General features: G+C 42.9%; 2 long non-coding RNA genes and 1 pseudogene across 4 annotated transcripts in view; 1 reads left to right on the top strand and 2 right to left on the bottom strand.

Annotated features, from left to right (window-relative positions):
* Positions 1 to 19,611, bottom strand: part of LOC146545410 (uncharacterized) — a 155,006-nt gene that overhangs the window by 103,182 nt on the left and 32,213 nt on the right. The gene's annotated exons all lie outside the window — the stretch shown is intronic.
* LOC146545412 (uncharacterized) lies at positions 1,691 to 12,781 on the top strand. Its single transcript, XR_014885923.1, has 3 exons — positions 1,691 to 1,776; positions 6,612 to 6,680; positions 12,507 to 12,781. It is a non-coding gene; the product is annotated as an uncharacterized LOC146545412 (long non-coding RNA).
* On the bottom strand, positions 13,884 to 19,549 carry LOC146545411 (uncharacterized; annotated as a pseudogene).

The raw sequence follows: 19,611 nt of genomic DNA, 5'->3' as shown, positions 1-19,611 counted from the left end.
GATTATAAACAAGAAAGACAGCAGCAGAGCATGCCCTGGTGCTGGTACTTTACGAAAAAGTAATTCTACCCCTGAAGTGTGCAATGACAAAACACACTGCTTTTCAAAAGGGCCATCTACACTGTAGCAGGCCATATGGAGATAATCAAAGCAACTTGAAAGGCTATTAAATTATCCAAAGCAATCTACCTGCCATAGTGCAGTGCTCTGTCTGTGTTAATGCAACCTTCATACCGAAGAAATTCAGTCCTCTGAACAGAACTGATAAAACTCAAGAGGAGGGTAACGCATACCATCCCTGCCAGGCTTGACAAACACAGTAACTTATTTAAGTTGTGGGATACATCCAAACATCACTGTATCTTGTGATTGTAGCCTCTCTGAGAGTTGTACCTCAGTACAAAGAATACTGAGGCATCCTCACCACCAGGAGGGCACAGATGTTGACAAGTGGAATCATAGAATTGCTCAGGTTGGAAAAGACTTTAAAGATCATCAAGTCATCAACCACAACCTAACCATACTACCCTAACTCTAACAACGCACCACTAAATCACTGCATCCAAAAGGGATTCATGGATGGTGACTCAGCCACCTATCTGGGAAGCCTATTCCAGTGATTAACAGCCCTATCTGTAAAGATTTTCCTAATATCCTTCCCTGGTGCAACTTGAGGCCAGTTCCCCTCATCCTGCCAGCTGTCTCAGTGAGAAGAGACCAACCCCACCCCCACTGCAATTACCTTTCAGGTATTTGAAGAGAGCAACAGGGTTGCCTCAGCCTCCTCTTCTCCAGACTTCAGTCTCTCCTCATAGGGCATATTCTCCAAGCCCTTCACAAGCCTTGCTGCCTTTTGAACCACGCTTCAGCAGCTCAGTGTCTTTTTGGAATTGGGGTGCCCAAAACTGAACAAGTACTCAAATTGAGGCCTCACCAATGCCCAGTACAGGGACAAGATGACTTCCCTAGTCCTGCTCAACACACCATTCCTGATACAAGCCAGCATGCCATTGGCCTTCTTGGCCACCTGGGCATACTGCTGGCTCATATTCAACAGACTATCCATCAGTACACCAAGGTCCCTTTCCACCAGGCAGCTTTCCAGCCACTCCTCTCCAAGCCCATAGGGTTGCATGAGGTTGTTGTGACCAAAATGCAGGACCTGACAATTGGCCTATTGAAACTCCCTCTGTAGTGCCTTTCTCCCCTCTAGCAGATCAACACTCCCTCACAACTTGGTTTTTCCCTTAGAGTTACTGAGGGTGCATTCAATCCTCTCATCAAGATCGTTAATAAAGATGCTGACTGGGAATGGCTGCAAGTACACATTCCTGGCTCATGTCCAGCTTCTCATCTACCAGGACACCTAAGCCCTTCTCCACAAGACTGCTCTCAAGGAGATTTTTCTCCGGTTTGCATTAATACCTGGAACTGATCTAGCTCAAGTGCAGCCTTTATACTTAGCCTTGTTGAACTTCCTTATGTTCTCATGGATCCACTTCTTCAGCCTGTCCAGGTACCTCTGGATGGCTTCCCTCCACTGCATAAACTCTGTATGGGGCTGCTGAATCACAGCCTGAACCTCTTTTTAATCCCCTGAGGCGAGCAATGAGTCAGCCACAGGAGCACAGGTGAAGGCAATTCATCTATGCTGTCAGAAGGGGTGGAGCCTGGCTCCACCTCTCCTAGACCCATTTAAGAGCTGACTGCCAGTGGAGAAGGATCTCTTCTGGAGATCCACTCTACTGGAGTTTCCCACATGAGCCTAGGTCATGGGTGAGTGTACCTATCATTTCTATTTCCTGCTTTGGTGTAATAACATTATAGCTAAACTCTCTGTTATACCTTAACATCTGTATATTTGTTAATTGTATACTGTAATGTCGGTGTATTTATTAATTGTACAACTCTAACGTTCAGCTTGGTGTTGTCTGCAAACTTGCTGAAGGTGCACTCAATTCTGTTGTCTATGTCATCAATAAAGATGTTGAAGAGTACTGGTCCCAAGACCAACTCTTGAGGGACACCACTTGTGACTAGTCTCCACTCAGACATAGAACCACTGATCACAACTCTTTGGCTGCATCCTGCCAACCAGTTCTTAGTTCACTGAACTGTCCATCTTTCAAACCCATACCTTTCCAATTTAGAGAGAAGGATGTGGTGAGGGACCATGTCAAAGGCTTTGCAGAAGTCTAGGTAGATGACATCTGTCACCCTTCCCCCTTCTACTAGTGCTGTCCTTCCATAGTAGAAGGACACCAGATTGGTTATGCAAGATCTGCCCTTGGTGAAGCCATGCTGGCTGTCTCAGATCACCTCTTTGTCTCGTAAGTCCCTTAACATGGTAACCAGGAATATCTGCTCCATGATCTTCCCAGGCTCAGAGGTGGCGCTCACAAGCACATAGTTCCCCAAGTCATCCTTTCTTCCTTTCTTAAAAATGGGAGTAATGTTTCCCTTTTTGCAGTCACTGGGGATTTTGCCCAGCAGCCATGATTTTTCAAATATGATGGAGAGTGGTTTGGTAACCAAATCAGCCATCTCTCTCACAACCCTGGGATGCATATCATCAGGCCCTATGGATTTATATATGTTCAGTTTCACGAGGAGGTCTTGGACTTGTTCCACTGTTACAGTGGGACAGAATCTGCTCCTTTGACCCATACCTAGAGCTTCAAGGTCTTGGTAGACACGGGGAGACTGACCATCAGTGAAGATTGAGGCAAAGCACTTATTGAGCACCTCAGGTTTTTCAATGTCTGAAGTGTGACTGCGCTTCATTTATTTTGTTTTCTCTAATGCTGTAGATAATAATGCCCTATCTGGGAAAGCTATTGTAAGCACCACAGCAAGCATGTACTCTATGAAGTGTGTAGTGCTATTGTAAAACTTCTTGTATGTGTGTGTTCACAGTTTAGCAGAGATTATTTTATTGGTATGAGCTGCAACAGCAATAAAATTATAGATTTTTAGATAATATCAGTGGTGGCCACTGTATAGTTAACACTGATTGGGTTCCTTAACAACAGGGGCTGAAATTCTTGTAACAGGATGTAAGGGCTTAGACCATATTTTAATTTGTCTCTTAATACTCCCATGAAATTGATTGTTTGGGGCACATCAGAGAGCAAAAAGTTGCTGCAGAAGATATTTGCCAAACTTCTATTCCTGTGACTTGCTCCTCTGAAGCCAATGAAAATACATCAGTAGCAGAGTTGTGAAATCTTTTTCTTCCTTGTGATTAAATTAGATGGAGAAGAACATTCTACAAGATGATTGTATCAATTCTCCAAAGCAATCCATTTCCCCCTGATATTTTGTGTTGGTTGAGTATTCTTCAAGACTTCTTATCTCAGGACCTTTATCAATCGGTGGATACTGGGGACAAAAACAACCAGGAATTCAATGATACTGATGTATCTCTCTCTGAATTAAAGTCATCCGAAAGCCTTGCTGGTGGCTTAGAGCTTATCACTCCATACAAGAACAAAGCCTAAAAGTGTTTGCCTCTGCTGCAATTCAATCAGGGTGCCTTGGAGCTTGAATTGCCACTATTTTGTGGGTCACTACATCCTCCAATATTCTTTGTACCTTTTCTTATTTTCTTTTCGTTTGCTATGTGGGCTCACAGACCTTCCTGCCAGATTTTACTTGGGAGGCCCAGAACCGTTGTTCTGCAAATCCTGACAGGACCTTATGGATGCTAATGTCTCTGCCTTTCACATCATTTTACCACTAAAACCTTTGATCTGTCAGCAGTCTTTATAAGTCTTTATATCAATGCAGTCATATTGTAAAATGGAAAATATGACCAAAATATCTGTTGTGCTGACACAGAGTATCTCCCCACCCCTGATAAAAATGTAGCATGAGGGAATTTACTTGAATTTCTCAGAGTCAGATGTGCTATGAGATTAGGTAGAACTGGGAGATAAAGTTTAATTTTATTTTTCCGATATTTAAAGGCAGTCTGGTAAAGGAACTTGTAAAGCAACAAGTACTGCCCATTATGATTCAGAGCAGCAAGGGACAGCTGGAGGGACTTGATTGGCTCCAGCCCAATGAAACAGAGGCTTCTTGTGACCAGCTGCTGTGCTGCAGTATGAATGACAAGGATAATAATTGATTACTAACTGGCAGCTCAAAAGGAAGAAAGAATTAACAAAAGTGATGAGGTACTTTCAGCTTTGTAACTGTAAAACCAGTAGAACAATTGGGGGGGAAAAGCATTTTCTCTAATTACCTTAGAGGTGCAAAAACAGTGCTAGTTATTGTAAATCGCAAGACAAGAAAGTCAGAGGGGTAGATCAGTAATATGGGACTTCGCCTACATCCAGGTCCTGCAGAACCATTCAGCAGGTTCACCAGGAGCAGCTAAAACTCAATCAAAAACATCCAGGCATGCCAATTACATTGGCAGTAAAGGCAAGGTCTCTGAGCCATCAGCCATAATATCACAGTGGATTAGAAATCTCCAGCAAATGGTGTGTTGTGACAGACCAATTCTCTGCCTTTGAGTAGGTGCTCAATGGCATGCTTTCTGCCCTGAAAATAAACTCATGCCTTTTTCTTTTCCTTGTCTTCTCCTCTCCTCAGCTTGTAAATGGCTTTTGTGTTCACCAGTAAATGCACTGGATGCACTGTTGCTACATCTTTTTTCAAGGGTTTTGTACTGACCTTATACTCTGGGTCATGTAAAGCCTCTGGTCACTGTCCCCTCTTCATGCAGAGTAGAACCCTCACCTGGGACCAGATGATGGCCAGCATGCCAATGCAAGATGTAAAGGGCTATTGCCATCCTGTGTCTTGCTTGCTTCTCACACACAGGAATAATAGCCTCTGCTGACTATGCCATTTTATTAGCCCAGGAGGGAAGAAGGAGAATTTGATGGATCCTTAATTTCCTTTCCCAAGGCATCTAACAGCAGGAAGTATGTGCTGTGTCAGCTACTGACCTGTCATGGTTTTCTTCCTTCCCAGCGCAGCAGGGAGACAAATCTGTCCCAGCGATAACTCAGCAGTGTGTAGCTCCCTTTCTGGGCCAAAGCACTATGGTCTGATCAAGTTCTCTGTGAGCAGAGTTGATAAAATCAATGAGACTAATCATGGGGAAGAGTATCATTCAGCTTGAACAAAGCTGGCAGCTTCTGGTCTGACATATGGAAAATGATCTTCTAGCTGGTTGAAGTCTCTTCAGTTTAGTCCAGCCTCATCGCTACTCCCACTTCAGAATCTGCTATCCTGTTTGTAAAGCAGTGTTTTTTTTTAATGTTATATGCTATGTTTATGATTTATTCTATATTCTAGAAGTATATCCTATATGTAATATATATTTGCACTGGCAAGGTCTCCAACTCAGTGAAAATTGCTCTCTCTCCTATCCTTAGCCATCTAACATCTAGACAGTGTGCTCAAAGTGGGTTTTTGGCCACTTTCTACAGCAGTGAAATGGAACTACTCTCTCCAGAGGTGAATTCCTACTGCCTATCTCAAATGCCTATTATCGGATGGCCTGATTCTGGAGATGCATAACACATCTCTTCCACTGCCTTAGGGACTTCCCTCAACAATTTGTATGAGCAGACTTGTAATTTTTTGGAGGATAAAGATATGGGAGAGACATTGTCATACTCTTTTCAGGATCTTACTCAGACATTTAAGGCGAATGAAGTCAGTGTATAGCACACTAAGTGGACTGGACTCTTTGCAGTGAGAGGCATGACTCCTTTGCCTGTGCAGCAGGGAGGGTGGTAGGATCAGGTTGGTAATGTGGCATTCCACCAAGAAAAGCTGCTGTTACAGAGAGGAGCTGAGCTGCTCTAGAGTGGGGTAATTGGGACTTTCCTCATTCCAACTGAGTGGAACATTAATGGAACAAATTTCAGGCAGAGGGTACTCTGATGGAGCTCAAGGTGTACAAATGCAAATGGAACAAGAAGCATATCTTCACTGGTCCAACCTTGAAGACTCTCCTGAAGATGGTAGAGGGAACTTCACTAGAAAATCAACTAAAAATGAGAGTGGGTTGCCAGGGCTGGGATTCATGTTACTACATACATGATGCAAAAATGTGCTTGAATTTGTGCTGTGTTGTACTGAAAGAGGAATTATTGCTGTAAAAACAAACAAACAAAGAAGTCCCACAAATAATCTGATACAGAAATACTTTTTTCTTTTTTCTTTTTTCGTTTTTGATATCTTTACATCTTTATGCTGATAGGACAAAGCCCATAATCTAGGTATCCATTTCCTATAATTGCTGAGAAGGGACTGGTCCCTCCATGCTTCTCAAAGGGCTGATGACTAGAAAGAAGGCCATGCAAAACTCAATGAAATTAACTCCATCCATCACATAACACTGTTGAACTAGGGGGAAAAAAAAAAAGGAAAAAAAAAAGCAGTGCTTTCTCCCAAAGGCCCTGGTGTAAATGTACTACATTGTACATTGTACACAGTGACTGCAATTCTTTCTAGCTGAATGGTGAAGAAACAAGGTAATTTTGCCCTTCATTCATGAAAATAAGAAGCAATTCTGCTTTTCTTTTACTGAAGAACATTCTTTCCACATCTTCTTATTCACTCATACTACTATTTTTTTTTTTTCCTAGAAGTAATACCACAGCCATCTGGGAAGAATGAAAGAAAACCAGAAAGACCAACTTCTGCTATTGTCAAAGGTGATAGACCTATCTCATTGTGTCAAGCAAGTTGTCCTTAGTACATATCAATGGGGACACAAAGTGCAAGATTTGCTCCGAAAGTAATGCCTCCTGTTTTATCATGCTGGCCCATTACATCAAAGGTGGAGGCTGGTGGGATGGAAGTAGAGGTTGAATCTTCCAACCAATATTCTGTTACACTTTGTTGCCAACTGACAGGTGGTACCAGAGAGGCATCTGACAAAATGGCGTTTGACATGAAAGTGTGTATGAAGCAAAGGGGTGAAATTGAATTTCTCCATGCAGAAAATTTGTACCCACTGACATTCAATAACATTTGCTAAACATTTATAGAGATCATTTTGGTAGATGTTAGCACAGTGGCACTGTGTATGGTGCATTTTAGTAGAGGCAACAGCAACATGAAAAACAAGCCATGCTCTGGATGGACATGCCCAGCAGTCACACCACAAAAAGTGTGATACGTTCCAGGGCCTCAATGTCTTTTTTTGTAGTGAGGGGCCCAAAACTGAACACAATACTTGAGGTGCAGCTTCACCAGTGCTGAGTGCAGGGGGAGATTACCTCCCTGCTCCTGCTGGCCACACTATTTCTAATACAGGCCAGGATGCTGTTGGCTCTCTTGGCCACCTGGGCACACTGTCAGCCGAGCATCAACCAACACCCCCAGATCCCTTTCCTCTTCACAGTCATACAGCCACACATCCCCAAGCCTATAACACTGCATGGGATTATTTTGGCCAAAGTGCAGGACCCAGCACTTGGCCTTGTTGAACCTCATCCCATTCACCTCAGCCCAGCGATCCAGTTTATCTAGGGCCTCCCTACCCTCAGGCAGATTTACACTACCTCCCAACTTGGTGTCATCTGCAAACTTACTGAGAGTACATCCAATCCCCTCATCGAGGTCATCAAGACCCTTCACTAGCTTCATTGCCCTTCTTTGGACATGCCTCAGCATCTCAATGTCTTTTTTTTTTTATAGTGAGAGGCCCAAAATTGAACACAGTACTTGAGGTGCAGAGTAAATGGATGTGATCAGCTCTCTGGTCCTGTTGACCACACTATTTCTTATACAAGCCAAGATGCCATTGGCCTTCTTGGTCCCCTGGGAACATTGCTGACTCATGTTCAGCAGGTTGTCAGCTAACACACCTAGATCCTTTTCTCCATGCAGCTTATCATCCACTCTGCTCCAAACCTTCTGTATTGCATGGGGTTGTTGTGACAAAAGTGCAGGACTCAGCATTTGGTCTTGGTGAAGCTCATAAAATTGGCCTCAGCCCATAGATCCAACCTATCCAGATTCCTCTGTAGATCCTACACTCAAGCAGATCGACACTTCTTTCCAACTTGATGTCATCTGTAAACTTAATGAGGGTACAGTCAATCCCCTTGTCCACAGTCAAAGGCTTTAGTAAAGTCTAGGGAGACTACACTCATAGCCTGTCCCTCATCCACTAGTTGGGTCACCTGGTCATAGGAGATCAGGTTGGTCAAGCAGGATTTGCTTTACATGAACCTATGATCACTAGGCCTGATCCCCTGGCTGTCCTGCACATGCTATGTGATTGCACTCAAGACAGTCTGCTCTATTACCTTCTCTGATACCAAGGTGAGGCTGACATGTCTGCAGTTCCTCAGATTCTTCTAACACTTGTAGATGGGTGTCCAGTCATCTGGGACCTCTCCGGTCTGGGGAGATGGCAGAAAGTGGTTTGGGAAGCACTTCTGCTAGTCAGCTCCCTGAGTGCAGGTAGATCCCATCAGGCCCCATGGACTTGTGATAGAGGTGGAGTAGCAGGTTGTTAACTATCTCCTTCTAAACTGTAGGGGGTTTATTCTGTTCTCTATCCTCAGCTTCCAGCTCAGGGTTTTGAGTATCCTGAGGATAACTGGTCTGACTGTTAAAGACAGAAGGCATTGATAACCTCAGTCTTTTTCTCATCCACAATGGTAATGTTCCCAGCCACATCCAGTAAGGGATGGAGACTCTCCTTGGCTCACCTCTTACTGTTAATATATTATTATCTTTAACAATGGTGGCCAAATTAAGCTCTTCCTAGGCTTTTGTCTTTCTGATTTTCTCCCTGCATATCCTACAACATCCTTTGTACTCTTCCTGAGTTGCCTGATCCTTCTTCCAAATATGGTAAATTGTTTTTTTCCTGGAGTCTTGGAAAAGCTCCCTGTTAGGCCAAGTCAGTCGTTTCCCCTGCAGCTCATCTTATGGCACACAGGGATGACCTGCTCCTGTGTCTTTGAGATTTCCATCCATGAGAAATGTCTAGCCTACCAGGATGCTTTTACCTTTCAGGACTGTTTCCAAAGGGATTATCTCAATAGTCCTGAACATGTCAAACTCTGGGCTCTGGAAGTCCACTTTTTCTGATTCCCCTCCTGACTTTCCCAAGAACCAAGAACTCTCATTTATTACTATGCCCATGATGGTTTCCAACTACTATATCTCTATCAGTCCTTCTCTGTTTGTAAACAGCTGGTCTAGCCTCCCCTTGTAGGCTCTCTTACCAGCGTGTCAGCTTTCACAAATTCCAGCAACCTCTTAGACTGCTTCCTCTCGTATTTGTTAGTAAGTTGAAGTCCCTCACAAGAACAAGGGCTAGCGATTGTGTGACTTCTGTTCTCTGCTTGTAGAGTGCTTCATTTCTCTTCATCCTGGCTGGGCAGTCTATAACAGACACCCACCAAGATGTCAGCCTTGTTGGCCTTACATTTGATCCTAACCCATAATGACTCGACCTTATCATTCCCAGCATTGAGCTCTACAATATCAAAATACTCTTAACATAAAGAGCAATCCCACTGCCTCTCCTTTCTTGCCTATCCCTTCTAAAGATCTTAGAGGCCTCCACTGCAGCACACTACTCCTGAGAATGATCCCACCATGTTTCAGTGGTGGTGACTGTGTCATAATTTTCCTGCTGCATAATGGCTTCTAGCTACTCTTGTTTGTTGTCCATGCTGTGTGCATTGGTGTAGATGCATTTCAGCTAGGCTATTGGTCTCACCCCCTGTCCTGCAATGCTCCCCCTAAGCTCATCTCTAGCAAAACTGGTTTTATCCCACTTTTCATCCTTCATTAAACCTAATTTAAAAGCTTCTCAATGAGCTGTGCCAAATCCTGGGCTAGGACCCTTTTCCCCCTTTGAGACAGATAGACCCCATCTGTTACCAGCAGGTCTAATGCTGAATAAAATACCCCACGGTAAAAAAAAAAAAAAATCACCAAAATTCCTCCAATGGCACCAGCCTTTGCTGTGTGTTCATCAGGTGTGTTTTCCTGTTTCTCTCAGTATTTTTCCAATACTGAAGGAATCGAGGAAAATAAGTCCTGAGCTCTTGCTTCTTCAACTAACTGCCCCAGTGCCCTGAATTCCCTTTGGATAGCCCTCAGGCTTCTTCCCACTACTTTATCACTGCGAAATTTAACAACTAAAAGTGGGGAATAATTGGAGGGCTGTACCAGACCAGGGAACTTCCCAGTAATGTCACTAATCGGGGACCCAGAGAGGCAGCAGACTTCCCTGTGAGTAGGGTCCAGTCAGCTCATCAGGCCTTCTGTTCCGCTCAGAAGGGAGTCACCTCTAGTCAGCCACTGAACAATTGTTTTAAGTGCTGCTAGCAGACAAGACCTTGGTTTTAGTGGCTTATCGCTTTGCCTCTAAAGTTCAAGTTTTAGCTGTGCAAGACCTCTGGATATAGTGGAGAGGGATATCTTGGAGTTTAACAGTTCTCTATTTCCTAGACATTAGTGAAAAAAATTTTAGTTGTTTGTAATAACAAAAAAGCATCAAGTCAGATTGTCTTGCCATGTCTGGAAATAAATATGTATATGGTGATTTTTGAGTTTAAATTTTGAAAGAGTACATTCTTACTATATTCCAGCTTCTCCCAACCCTCATCTGACCTGTCTATGTATGCACAGACCAAAGGGAGCAGAAGGTACCCTCAGGCCTTACCAGGAAAATAGGAATTAACCAAAACTTTCCCTGTGAACCACAACTTTTCTCTCCTGACCAGCCTAAGACAAATCAAGGGGGATCAGATTGCTTCTCTGGGGTTTGCTAGGGTGGTCTGCCACTCCACCGAAGAGCAGAGGAGACCAAGGCTGGCTCAAGAATAATAAAAGCCAACAAAAATAAGGAGCGCAACAACACTGAGCCTACACAGGAGGAGACAAAAGTGTTACTGTTAGATGCTTTAGGGCATTGGCATCCGGCCTTTTGGCTTGCCTGGGCCACACTGAGTGAAGAGGAATTGTCTTGGGCCACATATACATAGGTTACAACTAAAGTAATGCCTTCTATTTATTTCCATGGAAACTACAACCGATACAGAGAGCACAATAACACTATTTGATAGTGCAGATTCTCAGCTACAAAACACTATTTTTCATCATAGTGAAAAACATAGTCATCATTAACTATTCATTTTCACCAGCAATGAACAAGAGCTTGTATGCTTTGCTCATGAAAATCTTCATGTCTGATCAGACTGTGGCTTTGTCTTTTACACTACTGATGCCACTACTGTAACACAATCACCCACCACCCTACTGTGCTCACACCCAGTTTGATCTCCACAAAATTCAGGAAGCACTGATGAATATCATTGGGTGCTATTTTTTCTACATGGAGAAACAAAATGTAACAGAATATTGTCAGAAAAGTTCAACATCTATGGATATACCAACAGCTGTCTTTGATGTTGTGGGCAAACATAATAAAATAGCAGGCATTAATTTCAGAGCAGCCCTCATAAAATATAAAATTTAGTTCATATATATAACTAACAAAGTATTTCAATCTTTAATATTTTTTATTCAAACAAAACAAAACAAAAGAGGACCATGTAAACATAAAACTAGTAGGATATTTGACCTTGTTTTTGTGAAACTAATACATCAGTCTGGTTCAATGAAAGTAGCTGTAATTCTTAATGAGTTCTCAAGTTCTTTGCCAGAGATTTTTGATGGAATTTTACTATTCCTGTGCTTCATTCTTCAAAACAGTTGTTCACAAATGTACATAGTGCCAAAAAACAATGACATGAATAAGGCATGATTGTAAAGTGAGGGATACTTTTCTCTGGTAAGATAGATCTTACCAAAGTTTAGTAAACAGACATGATGAAAATTTTTTTTGAGCTGAATATCTGATTTCAACTCAAGACATTCCATATGAAATTTTGTAGGTAATGTATTTATGAACTGAAAATAAGATTGCAAATATATCAAAAAAAAAAATTTTTTTTTTGCAATCTTGAAACCTATTCTCAAATTCCTTTATCAGAATGGAAAGCACAGCTGCATATTTTTTGCTGTATTTGTCATAGCTTGAGTTAGCACTGCACTGCCCCTTCCCAGCTCACATAGCATTAATAGTACTCTGACATGGTTTTTGCACCCAGGGCCAGGCCAGGACTCTTGGCAAGGAAGAGCAACAGGATGGGCTTTTCCCAGCCACATGCAGTCTGCAGATTGTACATGCCTGCTTTATGGGGAAACTTGGGGCTCAAACAACAGAGACATGTTCAGGTTCCTGTTGGTTAAAGGAAAGAACATGGAGATGGGATGGGATGGATGTTATAGGAATAAAAACAAGCTGAACAAGAATAGTGTCCAAGAAAGGATCAGGAGAGGTAAAGGCAACTGACTAAACTAGATTAAAAAAAAAAAGAGGGGGGGTGGGGGAAGGAGGGGCAGGGAAATAAATGTAGAGGTTAGGACTAAAACAGAGTGAGGAATGAGGAATAACAATAATTATTTTAAAACGATTTCATTACATTGTGATTTCATTACAGTGTAAGTTAACAGCACAACATGAGACCCTGGGAAAAACTGTCCTAGAAAGAACATTGATCTTATGGTAAAGCACTGGACAGAAGCTGCTGAAATGAGTGCAGTTCCTAGGTCGCCCTCCATTGGCTGCTACCTTCAAATAGTGAGAGTGAAACAAAGGAGTCATAACAGTACGGAACTGTAGCCTTCAAATTAAATCTGTGTTTATCAATTAGTGCATCCATGCTTCAATTCCCAGTCATTAATGCAAAATGATAACAGAGAGCTCTCACATTCAGTTTGATGGAACTGTGTCAAGTGCATACTTTGGGTTATGAGTCTAAGACTTCTCTTCTGCTTCTTCTCTGATTCTCATGAACAAGCTGCCCATTAATCTCATTCAGTACCAAAAGAGGCTCATCTGGAATACCCTGACCATTGAACTACAGTGCAGTTGTTCTCCACCTACATACTCCCTGGAGCTCCAGATTTGTAGAATGAATTCACAGCAAAAGTACCATGATTTTCCCTTGCAAATCCCCGGGCCCCACAGCACAGAGCATGTACAATAGCTTTCTACTATTACTTGTCAAAAATGCTGAGAGGCTAATATTAGTGATAGGGGAATTTCCCCATCGGTGGGAAAACCATAATTTAACAAAATTTCACAAGGACAGGATGCGTGAGAAACAAGGTTTCATCTTCACCAGTGCATCACATCTTAAATCCCTCTCTAAGAAAAAAGCTTCATGCCATGCAATGCTTTATCATCATGAGGTCACATGTGACAGGTAGGAACAGTTACATATCAACTTAGAGGATTTCCATCCCTTCCAGACTGGGTGCTGCCAAGAGCCTGCTCCATTCCCTCTCATAGCCCTGCAGACCTGTTTCATCTCCAGCCAGGGGAATTCACGCTTACTTTTGGTATTGTATGCTTTGTAACACCTGGCATCCCAGTATCTTTGTCCATGATGAAGTAATACAGAGACAAAGCTACTAACTTAATTCAAGATATTCAAAGAAGGAAGACACGTTCATTGAGCCTTTCAGAAAGGGACACCTAATGATAAATGTGGCATTGCTTTGATTCCAGGACCACCATCAAAACCCAACCAGGCAGAGCAGCTGTATTCAAGGAGCCTTGTCACCAAAAAGTTGGTCAGGATTGAGAGCCCCTTCCATTCATTGCATAAGCATCACTATTTTATAATCACCACAAGAAGGTGGCCATAGTGTTGGGGATGAAATAGCAAAGCCTGTGCACCTTGTTACATAAGAGTACCAGAAGTAAATCCAACAGGAAGGATATGCTCTTGCAGGATATTTTGTCATACTTCTTCAGGTTTTAAAGACTGAATTTGGTGAAAGGCAATTCTTTCACTCAGATATTCCTCCAAAACTGAAGACTTCACACTGTCTCAGAACATCAGTGAAAGCACAGAACTGTCTCATTGTGGCTAGAGAAGTGGTACTGATGAAAGATGCAGTGTAAGTCAGTACAGATAGAACTCTTTTAGTTCATTATAACATAAGCCCTGGAGCTTGGAAGAGGGGAAATCGAAATCAATCCCATGGAAAACTTCTGTGGAATTTAATGGAAAAAAATATTACAGGGTTTGAAAGCTTACTGGGAATATTCCTTCCTCTAAAAACATTTTGTGTTTTTTTTTGTTTGTTTGTTTGTTTGTTTGTTTGTTTGTTTTTTGCATTAGTTTTCATGAAATCTGTCCTCATATATTTTTTTGGGCCCTCATGTTTTTATACCAGTTCTTCACTGTGAGGGTGGCGAGACATAGGAAAAGCTTGCCCAAAGAAGCTGTGGATGTCCCCTTTCTAGAAATGTTCTAGGACAGATTGAATGGGACTCTGGGCAACTTTGTCTAGTGGAAGGTGTCTCTGTCCATCGCAAGGGGGTTGGAACTTTAAGGTCCCTTCCAACTCAAATGATTCTGTGACTGTATTACACTTCATGAGACTTCCATGCAGACATACAAACTGAAGCCACAGAAAATATTTTCATCCACTTCCCACCCTGCAGAGCAAAGCCAACACATTCTTCCTGCCTCCAGCAAAGTGTAACATGGCTACATTCTCCATGGTGCAAGCCAGTTACAGCTGGCAGAGAGGTAGCAGAACCTGGATGAAGGTCAGTAAAGCTAGTTTTTAGTTTAAAACCGTGTCTTAGCTGCATAGATGCATAACTGCATCAGTGCACATAGAAAGAGCCACTGATGTCATCTATCTGGAATTCAGTGAGGTCTTTGACATAGTACTCCATAGCATTCTCTCCAACTTGGAAAGATATGAATTTGATGGATGGACTGATCAGTGGAAGAGGAAATGGTTGCAAGATTGTACCCAGAGAGTCATGGTCAATGGATCAAAATTTGGATGGAGATCAGTGACAAGTCATGCCCTTCAGGGGTTGGTATTAGGACCAGTGCTCTTTAACATCTTCATCAATGACACTGACAATGGGATCAAGTGCATCTTAAACAAGTTTGTGGATAACACCAAGCTGTGGGGAGTAGCTGACACACCTGAGGGATAGGAAGCCATCCAGAGGGACCTAGAGAAGCTTGAGCACTGGGCCCAGAAGAATCTCATGAGGTTCAACAAAGCCAAGTGCAAGGTCACAGCAATCCCTGCTATAAGTACAAGTTGAGGGACAAAGAAATAAAGCACAGCCCTATCAAAAAGGACTTGGATGTACTGGTGGATGTTTAGCTGGACATGAGCCAGCAATTTCCCTCATAGCCAGAAAGCCAACTATATCCTGGGCTGCATGAAAAGAAACATGGACAGAAGGTTGAAAGAGGTGATACTGTCCTTCAACTTTGCACTTGTGAGACCTCACCTGGAGTACTACATCAGATGTGAAGTTCTTGGTACAAGAAAGATATGGACCTGTTAGAGCACGTTCAGAGGAGAGTCATAAAAAGGATCCAAGGGATGGAATATTTCCTATATGAGGACAGGCTGAGAGTGCTGGAGCTGTTCAGACTGGAGAAGAGAAGGCGCCAGGGAGACCCAATAGTGGCCTGTCAGTATTTTTAAAGGGGGACTACAAGGAGGAAGGGGACAGACTCTCAGAGGTCTGTGGTGATAGAACAAGGGGAAATGTTTTCAAACTAAAAGAGGGGAGATTATAGATAGATGGATATTTTTACAGTAAGGGTGGTGAGGTACTGGGACATCCCAGTACCCCTCTCTAAGGATGGATGGAAAACTCATCCTTAGAGACATTCAAGCTCAGGCTGGACCAGGCTCTGAGCAGCCTGGTCTAGCTGTAGATGTTCCTGCTCATTGCAGGGGAGTTGGACTAGATGACCTTTAAAGATCTCTTCCAACTCAAAAGATTCTACGATTCTACAATTCCTTCTTTCTTTTGTAGCCTTGTGCTAAAGCAGTAGATTCACAAATCTGCAGAAGTTTGTAAGCCACTCTTAGAAGAGACTGGTGACTCTCCTAAATGTGAGGTGTCCATGGGCAAGAAAACCTGGTTCTGGTGAATGAGATTGCACCTCCTGTTGAGGTCAGAGAGAGCAGCTCCCTATTACACTAATGCTAAACACAGTCCCACTCCTGATTTTTTATATGTATATATATATATATATATATTTATTTCACAGTTGGACATTGTCACCAACTTAGAGAAAACCAAGTCACCAAATTGGAGAAAAATGTATTTGATGGTTGGACCAGTCACTCGATAAGGCTGGATGGTTGTACTCAGAGGGTTGCAGTCAACAGCTTAGTGTCCAAGTGGAGCCTGGTGATGAGTGGCATTCCTCAGGGATCACTGCTGGGATTGGTATTATTTAGCATCTTTGTAAGCGACATGGACAGTGGTATCGAGTGCACCCTCACAACACCAAGATGAGTGGTGCAATTGACATGCTAGAGGAAAGGGATGCTATCCAATGGGACATGGATAGGCTTGAGAGGTGGACGCATGCCAACTTCATGAAGTTCAACAGGGTCAAGTGCAAGATCCTGCACTGGGATTGGGGCAATCTCAAGCACAGATACAGTTTGAGTGGAGAATGACTTGAGGGCATCTCTGAGGAGAAGGATCTGGGAGTGCTGATTGATGTAAGATGCAACATGAGCTAGCTTGCAGCTGAGAAGACCAACTACATCCTGAGTTGCATCACAAAAAGTGTGACCAGCAGATCGAGGAAGGTGATTCTGCCCCTCTACTCTGCTCCTGTGAGACCCCACTTGGAGCACTGCATCCAGTTCTGGGGCCATCAACACAAGAAGGACATTGAGCTGCTGGGGTGGGTCCAGAGGAGAGCCATGAGGATGATCAGAGGGCTGAAGTACCTCCCCTATGGATACAGGCTGAGATAGCTGAGGCTCTGGAGAAGAGAAGGCTCTGGGGCACCTTATAGTGGCTTTCCAGTATCTGAAAGGGGGCCTACAGAAAAGCTGGGGAGGGACTTTTTATAAGGTCATGTAGTGACAGGACAAGGAGAAAGGGTTTTAAACTGGAAGAGGGTAGATTAAGACTAGATATTAGAAAGAAATTCTTTACTGTGAGGGTGGTGAGACACTGGAACAGGTTGCCCAGTGAAGTTGTGGATGCTCTCTCAATGCCCTCTCCCTGAAAGGTCAAGGTCAGGCCAGATGGAGCTCTGTGCAACCTGGTCTAGAGGGAGATATCCCTGGCTATGGCAGGGGGATTGGAACTAGATGATCTTAGAAGGTCCCTTCCAACCCAAACCATTTTATGATTCTACGATTAAAAAAGATGCTGGAAAAATGTGCATTCTGTCAAGTGTTGTGAAGCTCTGTGGGTCGGAGAAGGCTCAGTTTTTAACAAAGGAAACACATATTGCATCCCACTTCAAGGACTTCTGTTAGATTGATAGGAGACAGCAAGCAGGAAGCTGAAGCCTTTCTCCTTCTAGTTCTCCTTTTTGCTATCAAACAATAACATTTTAATGATTGGCATCACACAGAGTGTGGGAATACTAGGTGCTCAGCTGGTTTTGTGAGATCTTAGGAAAATGCGGCAGACCGGCCCTCCCAATTATTCACAGATGAACTTTTGAAAGGTTCCTATGGAATATACTCAAAACAGGAGGAGAAGGACGAGAAGCATTGTAGAGAAGATTTAAACCAACCTGAAACCTAAGAGAAGTCCCTTCTGTCATGTATACCTTCAGTCTTCTGTTCTATTATATTTTCAAAGGCATTTTCCAGACCTCATAGGCCTCCAGAGTTTTAGGTATAGTTCATTCTTCCTAACTTCCCTCTGTTCTGCTTCCTCCTTATTGTTTCCATCTGCAAGTACAACCCTATCTGATTTATCACAATTCCATACTGTCAATTCCAATTGACGTAGTATAGTAAAAAAATTGCTGTTGCTCTCTTCAAAGAATGCAGTGATCTGTCATCTCCCCTTCTCCCTTCTTCACAGAAGGGACAGATTTCACTGGGAAGGAACAGACATTGCCACCAAGCAGTCACTGTGGTCTGCAGTCACATGCAGAAGGCTGGCAGGTTATTGTTTGGAAATTGCAGTTTTTGATCAGGCTAAATTCTCACCTGTTCTGTGTGTATGTTTATGTATTCAGTGCTGAGATGCAAATCATGCATCTCTTATCATGCAGAGAAAGAATGTGAGCTCATTCGTAAAGAATACCAGTGCCCAACTTAATCCAGGCATCGATCTGCGCTTCCCTTCTTCTGATAGGGTAGAATAAAAACAAATTACATTGGCTTTTAAAAAGTGTATGTATTTCAGAGAAAAGCTCAGACAGGAGAGGAAATAAACCTGGCAAGACAGTCACTTAAAATTAAAAAGGCAGAAAGAAATTTGAAAAGCTCATTCAATTATTTCATGTAAATATAATTGGCTGGGTTAAGCTAAGTTGATATAATTATAAGGTACTGAATGAGAATAAAGGCCATTTTTCCCCTCTAGACAGATTTAGCAACAGCACACTGCAGCAGCACCATTTACTAATCTCCTTGATAAAGAAACAAATAGATTATTGGCTTGGCAATTGCTGATTGTGAAAATTATCAAGGCTCTAGATGTTGTATCAAACCTGTGATCCTGTTCCCTGGGAAAAAGGCCCTGGAACTGGCACAGCACTCAAATCAGAGGGATCAGCCTCTGTGGTATGCTTTGCAGGTCTGGGCTGAAATTGAGAGCGATGAGTAACTCATGTTGTAGGTATGTGACTCAGCGTGCACACAGTATGAGAGTAACTGGGAGAGAAAGGTTTTCTAGCAGGGTTTCATCTGGAAAGTATAACACCCAAGTAATTCATAAACAAGATTTAGGTGGAAGAACAGAAAGGAAGAACAGGGAGAAAGCTGTTGCCACTGAAAACTGTATTACTACATAAGGCTCATTAACATTAAAACATTAACAGCTGGGAATGGTTCAGAAAGGATCTGCAATATTCCTCAGAACCTGCAGTGAGAGGAGAGCTGACTGCCATCACAGTCAGGGCAGGCAGTTACTACCACAGAGTGGCCCACAACAGGTCACACTAGCAATGCTCATCCAGGCCATGGCCAGGCTGGCTGTGGCTGCTACTCCGTGGGAGAAGGGCATAACACAGCCACAGATGTGTTGGGACACACATTTCTCCTACCTTTCTGGCCCACCTTCAACTCTTCCCCATACAAAAACATCCACCTCTGACTCCACACCAGTGTTGAGAAAGCTCGTCTCCACATACAATACCATATATATACCACAATACAATACTGTTTACTTTGTCTGAAAGATGTGCCCAGACAAAGGTTTCTGTGTGCTTGGAATGAACACAGAGCAGACTCTGTGTGACTTCAAGGTGATATCTGAAAGCAGAGACATTTAGACTCTGGGTAAAATATCCACTCCAAGGAGAGTTATCCACCAGGTGTGAAGTGGGTGCAGTATAATATGATGTCTGAATCCTTGTGACTTACTTCCCCCTCCAGGCATAGACAAGTTCAGCATCTGGATTTGAGGACTTGACACAGGGACTGCTAGACAAGGCATCATTTTCACTTGATCAAAGGGCTCAGACAAAATTATTTCAACAGCCTCCAGCATCTATAGTGCCAGAGAGGCTCAGAGCAGTCCTGTCAGTTAGAACACTCAAAACCTGGGAATGC

Source organism: Meleagris gallopavo, chromosome 1, assembly GCF_905368555.1.
Source record: "Meleagris gallopavo chromosome 1, MGAL_WU_HG_1.1, whole genome shotgun sequence".
In the NCBI taxonomy this organism is placed as follows: domain Eukaryota; kingdom Metazoa; phylum Chordata; class Aves; order Galliformes; family Phasianidae; genus Meleagris; species Meleagris gallopavo.
The sequence above is the reverse complement of the archived record's forward strand: the minus strand, read 5'-3'. Positions and strand labels throughout refer to the sequence as shown.